Source organism: Hypomesus nipponensis, chromosome 18 (assembly GCF_054491055.1).
Source record: "Hypomesus nipponensis isolate SF chromosome 18, ASM5449105v1, whole genome shotgun sequence".
Taxonomy (NCBI): domain Eukaryota; kingdom Metazoa; phylum Chordata; class Actinopteri; order Osmeriformes; family Osmeridae; genus Hypomesus; species Hypomesus nipponensis.
In genome coordinates this window covers 19,491,633-19,499,073 of record NC_140378.1, presented here as the reverse complement: position 1 = coordinate 19,499,073, position 7,441 = coordinate 19,491,633, and the positions used below count along the sequence as shown (strand labels likewise).

Below are 7,441 nucleotides of genomic sequence, written 5' to 3'. Positions count from 1 at the left end.
TGCTCTGCCTGTCCTGCAGGGTAGTAGGAGTCCTGGCCCAGCAAGTATTGACCGGACAAGCACTTTAGTCCCCTGATAACTATCCAACATCTGACTAATAAGATCAAGCCAGGCTGCAGTGGATAGGCTCTCTGCTGTTTAACCACACTGTCAAACAGCCCGGCTGCTGAAAGCACACTCACATCACTGTTGGCTGTGTGGAGGGCAGAACTGCTGGTAAAGATATCTCACTCAGGGTTTCAGTTTCATCCATAGATTTGGTACAGTCAGAGCAGAGAGCTAGGATTTTTGACATTTATTCAGGCAAACTGACACTAGGGTGTCCTGTTACTTGGCATCCGAGTGACCCAGCCAGCTGTCACTTAAATGTGCACAGTAAGTTGCACTTCTTTCTCAACTCCCACTTCTTGGAGATTATGTGACGATTAACGCGATGGAGGAGATGAGTAGCCCAGTACGTGCTATATGGACGACGGCTGTTCAGCACATGTTTTTTAAATTTAGCACGTTGCAAATAGACTTGGGCTTGAAAACACCCCATCCTGGTATTATGCCTACCTTGAGACATTTTATGCAAAAGCCTCAAATGGACAATCTAGGTTCACCTCGTTTCCCCTCGCCCCTTTTTTCGTTCATAAACCTGCCTTCTTATTGAGCCTGCCATCTCAACCTCCTATTCTAAGACAGATAAAGAAACAATCCTTATTGATCTAATCTGGTTACAGGCTGCTATTTTCAACAGTTCCACAGAAAACCTACTTCCTCCCAGACCCTCCCTCCCTCCCTCCCTCCGTCCCTCCCTCCGTCCCTCCCTCCCTCCCTCCCTCCCTCCCTCCCTCCCTCCCTCCCTCCCTCCCTCCCTCCCTCCCTCCCTCCCTCCCTCCCTCCCTCCCTCCCTCCATCCCTCCCTCCCAGACCCTCCCTCCCTCCCGCCCTCCCATCTGCCCTGACCTACATGGCAGTCACATGACCCCAGCATCCTGGCTCTGCATTTTATGGAAACCTGCAGGAGAGATAAAGCCGTGGGGTTTGGAGTGTTATCCCTGCCTGTCCTTTGAGGAGAGCTAAACTGTGAACGAGGTGTTATTATACCAATGCTGCTGGACAAACACAGGCAGAAAAGAGGATCTGTTAAACCCCTTTCTCTCTCTCTGTCTCTGTCTCTCTCTCTCTCTCTCTCTCTCTCTCTCTCTCTCTCTCTCTCTCTCTCTCTCTCTCTCTCTCTCTCAGTCTCGCACACCCCTTTCTCTCTCTCTCTCTCTCTCTCTCTCTCTCAGTCTCGCACACTCCTTTCTCTCTCTCTCTCTCTCTCTCTCTCTCTCAGTCTCGCACACCCCTCTCTCTCCCCCTTCCTCTGCCTCTCTACCTCTCTCTTGCAGTCTCGCACACCCCTCTCTCTCCCCCTTCCTCTGCCTCTCTACCTCTCTCTCTCAGTCTCGCACACCCCTCTCTCTCCCCCTTCCTCTGCCTCTCTACCTCTCTCTCTCAGTCTCGCACACCCCTTTCTCTCCCCCTTCCTCTGCCTCTCTACCTCTCTCTCCCTCTTTCTACTTTCTTCTCTCTCTTTATCTTTGTCTCTCTCTCTCCCTTCAGTTTGATTGGATTAAGAGAAGTGCCGGTGCTGTGACTTTGGGGAGGATTTCTCTTTCCTAGTCTTTCCTAGACACACAGTCATCTGACTGTCTGGCTGGGTGGCTGGCTGGTTGGTTGGTTGGCTGACTGTTTGGCTGTCTGGCTTTCAGGTTGGCTGGCTGGCCTGATGGTTGACTGGCTGGTTGGCTGGCTGGCTTACAGGCTGGCTGGCTGGCTTGCTTGTTGGCTGACTGGTTGGCTGTCTGGCTTGCAGGCTGGCTGGCTAGCCTGGTGACTGGCTGGCTGGCTTGCAGACTGGCTGGCTGGCCGGCTGGTTGACTGGCAGGCTGGTGTTATTTACTTAACTTGGACCCAGATCTGTGGCTTACCCTGAAGCAAGGTAGACAAAGCAGCTTGTGCTGGTTAAGTGATGCCAGTCAGGCCTCCATGCTTGCCTGGCTCCATGCTCTTTCTCCCCTCTCCCAGGCTTACTGCTGAGGGGGTTCAGCCTGGGTCTGTCTCCCCTCTCCCGGCTAGGTGCTGAGGGTGGCTGGCCTGGGTCTGTCTCCCCTCTCCCAGCTTGGTGCTGAGGGTGGATGGCCTGGGTCTGTCTCCCCTCTCCCGGCTTGTTGCTGAGGGTGGCTGGCCTGGGTCTGTCTCCCCTCTCCCGGCTTGGTGCTGAGGGGATGGTTTTGCGCTGTGACCGAGTCCCCTTCACACTGTCATCTGCCTGTAAATTTTCTGCTGTCTTTGCTATTCAGCCAATTACACCAAAAGAGCTTTAGCGATTTTTCCCCCACCCCCTTCCCTACACCCCATCCTCGTGGTAGGGATTTATTTATTAATTTATTTCACAGACGAATGAAAAGCGTAGCTGAAGGTTAAAAAAAATTGCTGAATTTCATAGCGCTTATAATGTCAGTTTTTTTTATTTTCTTGGAAGAGCTAATCAATAGATGTCAGCCCTGCATAGTGCAAAACAAATGCTCTCTCAACACATACAAACAAATGAAGCTTCTTCTTCACCCCCTGCGTTTCATTCCTTACTAGTTCGTCTTCTGTCGTTATCCATTACTGTAAGGCACAGGAAGTGCTCACAGTTTATGAAAAGTGAAGGAGACCTACGAACAGAGACGGTGGCGGTTGAAGACGAGAGCCTTTGTCGAAGCGTAAGTGTCCTGTCACTGTGCCATCCCTGCAACATCTCTGAGACTTTATAGAAGCTTTATTAGTCTGTATTGGGTTTAATGAGCTCTTTTGCTGTGGGGAGGAGCAAGTTAAAGAACAACATTAGACCAGACAGGCCACAGAATGTCCCCTGAATTATATAATTGTCATCTGAATAAAATATTTTTATAAATCGTAATGACCCCAGGTTTGGTACAGGTTAAAACCACAACTTCCAGTGAACCAGAAGAGGAACTGCTTAAGAAGGGAGTAACTGTCTTCAGGTAAAGGCACCTTCTAACCTCAGGCTACATTCAACCTTTAGCTTATCAATCTCGTTGTGAGTTGGATTGTACAGTTTACAGCATTATTAAGGGCTCCGTGAAACCTGGAGATAACTATCCATACTGTGTGAAAAGTGGTGGAGAGCCACAAAGCAGAGGAGGCATGCGCCGAACCAGTCTCCTCATCTAGCGTTCTGGTGCTAGAAAGAGCAGATATGCGCTGAAACATGGTACATCTTAGCTCCATCAGTCATGTGCCTCGGTAGACATAGCTCTAATTATTAGGTTTAGTTTTAGCTTCCAAGGGCAAAGTTCACAACGGAGGCATGCCCCGTGTTGGTTGTCAACCCTTTGAGACAGAAAAGCAATCAGATCCGCTTCGGTTTTTTCCCTGTCTCTCGTAAACGAAAACCAGAAGTTACACAAGTGATAATTGCGCGTAAAAAGAAACGACACCACAGAAGAAGAGTGCCAAAACAGGACAGAGCAACTGAAGGAGGGAGTGTTTTTTTTTCTCTAACGCAACCACGCCTAACAGTGGGAACGGAAAGCAAAAGTGCTTAATGTGACAAAATAAGACAAAAACACTCCTAGGGGATGTTAGAAGAAGGATCCTGAAAGATTTATGCCACCATTTTATTTATAATTTGTTTTCTTTTGCTTATTGGATTTGAGTTGAAACTGAATATTTGATGAACACAGCCCAGAACTAAGGATGTTGTGTCGGCAAGGCGAAAAATAAGGAAAAAAACACACACACACAGAGGAACAACAAAGAAGTACATTTAGAAAAGTTTGTATGTTGATGAAAGGAGGATATTGTACATCTTGTGGGGACAGTATGTGGGTATGTGTAGATGTCAGCTAGCTTCAGGTTTGACTGAGCCTTAGCGAGTGGCCCAGCCGTCTGCCTGACTCTCAGAGCTGGCCCCTCTCCGTGCTCAGAACACCATCTGCATTTTACTGTTAACGCGTCTTCACACCCGAGGAAGGATTAGGAGAAAATCCCCCGTTCTTTTGCTTCCCAACCCAGTTGACAAATATCAGATTTGTCTGTAAAAATTAGCTCCATCCATATCTCCCGCCATATGACACACAAAACAGATTATCTTTAATACCCTGCCAGCTTGAGAATGGAAAAAGCAGATTAAAGTTTCAGTTTGGTCATATTTACCCAGCCACTCCTAGAATTAACTCTTTATTAGCTCCTCCCACTAGACAGATCTCTATTAGCTCCTCCCACTAGACAAACCTCTTAAGAATCCCCCCCTGTCGAGTCTCTTATATCGTCTCCTGAACAGGATATCTGCCTTGACACAATTAAGTCATATTTATCACCGCCCAATTCTGTCTGAAGGTTCTCTCTGCCCCCCCCCCCTCTCTGTCTCTGTCTCTGTCTCTGTCTCTGTCTCTGTCTCTCTCTCTCTCTCTCTCTCTCTGTCTTTCTCTCTGTGTGTGTATATATATCTGTGTCCCTCTGAAAGAGAAGGAGCAGTTAAAGAGTTTTAAGTGAATAACAGCAGCAGGTGTCTATCCAGACCTGGCTTTGTAGTGGATGCAGGCCACTGAGTTTTTGTTTCAGCCGCCCAGAGGGGAGGAGCAGGGGGGGGTGGCCTGGGACTGGGGCTGGGAAATGGACCCGAGACTGACCCGGGTGGGTTGATCCTGACCCGTTTACAGACCACCTCCCACCTCCCTCTCCCCCCTCCTCCTTTCACCACCTCGCTCTCCCCCCTCCTCCTCTCACCCACCTCCCTCCCCCCTCCTCCTCTCACCCACCTCGCTCTCCCCCCTCCTCTCACCCACCTCCCTCTCCCCCCTCCTCTCACCCACCTCGCTCTCCCACCTCCTCCTCTCACCCGCCTCCCTTTCCCCCCTCCTCCTCTCACCCACCTCCCTCTCCCCCCTCCTCTCACCCACCTCGCTCTCCCCCCTCCTCCTCTCACCCACCTCCCCCTCCTCCTCTCACCCACCTCCCTCTCCCCCCTCCTCTCACCCACCTCCCTCTCCCCCCTCCTCTCACCCACCTCCCCCTCCCCCCTCCTCCTCTCACCCACCTCCCCCCTCCTCCTCACCCTCCTCCCCCTCCCCCCTCCTCTCACCCACCTCCCCCTCCCCCCTCCTCTCACCCACCTCCCTCTCCCCCCTCCTCCTCCCCCTCCCCCCTCCTCCTCACCCTCCTCCCCCTCCCCCCTCCTCTCACCCACCTCCCTCTTCTTCCTCCTACACCCCTTACCATACTGGAGTGTTCTGTAAGACAAGTTCCGCTGCCCTGTGTTCTAGAACTGGACTGTGATGCTTGGATGGTGGTCAGTGGTCACTTCCTGTCTTTGCCATGAATAAAAAAGACCTGACCTGTCAAGTGGGTCAGCTTTCTATACGCGGTCCTTGACAGATTGTATGGCCGTGCATGCATAGCTACTGCCTATCAGCATGAATCAGAGGGAATTAAACCTAGGAGAACAGCGTTCCTTAAGCCCCTGCTAAGTCAGTATGCACCCTCTGACCATTTCATTATCAAATGCATAATCGTCTGCTGAGACAGGCCTGCCAGGCCTAAGGGCCTACCTGCGTGGTGGGGGGGGGCTGGGGGGGAGAAGGAAGGAGAAGTGCCTCTTGCGTCTCTGCCTCTGCTCCAGGACCACTGCCCCGTCCAGAGAGTGAGCCTCGTGAGCACAGGAGCCCCATAAATGAAATTAAGGTGTCAATTAGTCAATTACGACATAATAACTCCTAGGGCAGACATTTAGAGACGGAGAGCACCTCAGCTAAGTTCATTTCCCCCGGCCCAGGAGCCTCGCGTTTGGCCCACGTCACTCCCCACCCCAGAGCTGTCGACTCTGGGCTGCGGCCCCGGCCCTCCCCGGCCCTCCCCTCCCCTCCCCTCCTAATGTTATTTTCCCCTGGATATCTTTTTTTGATCAACAATTTCCTTTTTGTCAGGGTTTGTTTTGGAGACAGGAGGATGCACTTTTTTCCCTCTCCCCCAGTTTGACTGGGGATTTTTTTTTTATAATTTAGTAATTAAAATCTTTGTTAGGCTTTAGAAATTGCAGCTAATTGAATTTAATGGAAGGATGAATTTCAATTTTATTCGATTACCCGGACCCCTGGCATAGGTATTTATGGAAAAAAACTCCACAAAAATATGCTGTGTGGGCTAAGATGGCATAATAGAATTAGAGATAATCGGATTTCTCAGTCATGAATTTCTCTCTAATTTCACTATAATTTTCCATTAGATAGCTGGTTTACAAATATTTGCTCATCTGCAATGGGAAAGGCTATCTGTCTAAAATGATTATGGGCCGAGCCTTCAGAAATATGTTGTTTTTTGTTTTTTTCTCTCTTCCCTTTTAAAAACCAGATTGCGAGGGATCAGAATTAGGGGGATTGCATTACGGAGGTCTGCATCCGGCGGACTATACTGAGATATGATGATCAGGACCAAGGGATGAAAGCAGTGTCAAGCGCAACGTGTTGACTGGAAAACCTGCTTCATCTTTAACAGGGTATCTGCGGGGTTAGGGTTAGTCACGTACACTCCTCAAAACAAGTTTTGAAACGTTATTTCAGTTGATCCTCCCCTTCAATAATACCAATTTGTATTGTATTTTATATTGTTGGAAAGCCTGTTTAGTCACCTTTACAATGAGGTAGCGGGCAAAAAAAATGTGCCAAAATTTCCTGCAAAGTTCTTCTGTTCTTCCGAGCTTATCTGAGTTATGTTGTATGGTTGTGCTCTATAGATTTATTTGCAAGCTACAACTGTTTATTAAGTTAAAGGTTTCTTGCAGATTAGAACTTGAAGTGGCAATGAGGTCTTAAAAGTCTTAAAAAGGTATTGAAATTAACTTTAGGATTCCTGCATATAAAGATCTCCACTGTGTTCCCTCGAACATTTGACCAGAAAAACAGAGCCTACATTGACAAACTTACTTTGTATTAGCTCATTTTGTTTGTGGTATAATGTAAATATGCTCGCTGTACATACAGAGATAAACCATATCATTATAATTATAAGTCAGATTAAATTCTGCTGAATTAATGTCACATATTATCAAGATGGTGGTGGTGGACTTAATACATACCAGTCAGCCCTGTCTTAGGTGTGCGCTTAAGTTTAATATTCAGCTCCTTCACTGCTGAAATAAATAAATAAATATATGAAGCTATATAAACAGACGTGAGTCAGAATAATATCTAACATCACAGACTCTCTAGAACAACACAAGGGCAAATGCCTTTGTGGCAAACTGCTTTTGAAGCCTCAGCACCAACATTTAGCTTTGGTATATCCAATTTCCTGCCAATTTGGCTCCAACAGGACAGTGCATATCAAGAATAAACAAGCCTATTGTCCACTGGTAAATATAAACTCAAGTTTTGCTAGTCAGTCGTGAAAGTAAAAAAACACC

General features: G+C 48.3%; 1 long non-coding RNA gene across 1 annotated transcript; it reads left to right on the top strand.

Moving 5' to 3' along the window:
* The first annotated feature begins 2,535 nt into the window (after positions 1-2,535).
* Positions 2,536-7,108, top strand: LOC146252608 (uncharacterized). The gene is made up of 3 exons (XR_014731987.1): positions 2,536-2,741; positions 2,959-3,023; positions 6,391-7,108. It is a non-coding gene; the product is annotated as an uncharacterized LOC146252608 (long non-coding RNA).
* Positions 7,109-7,441: the final 333 nt, after the last annotated feature.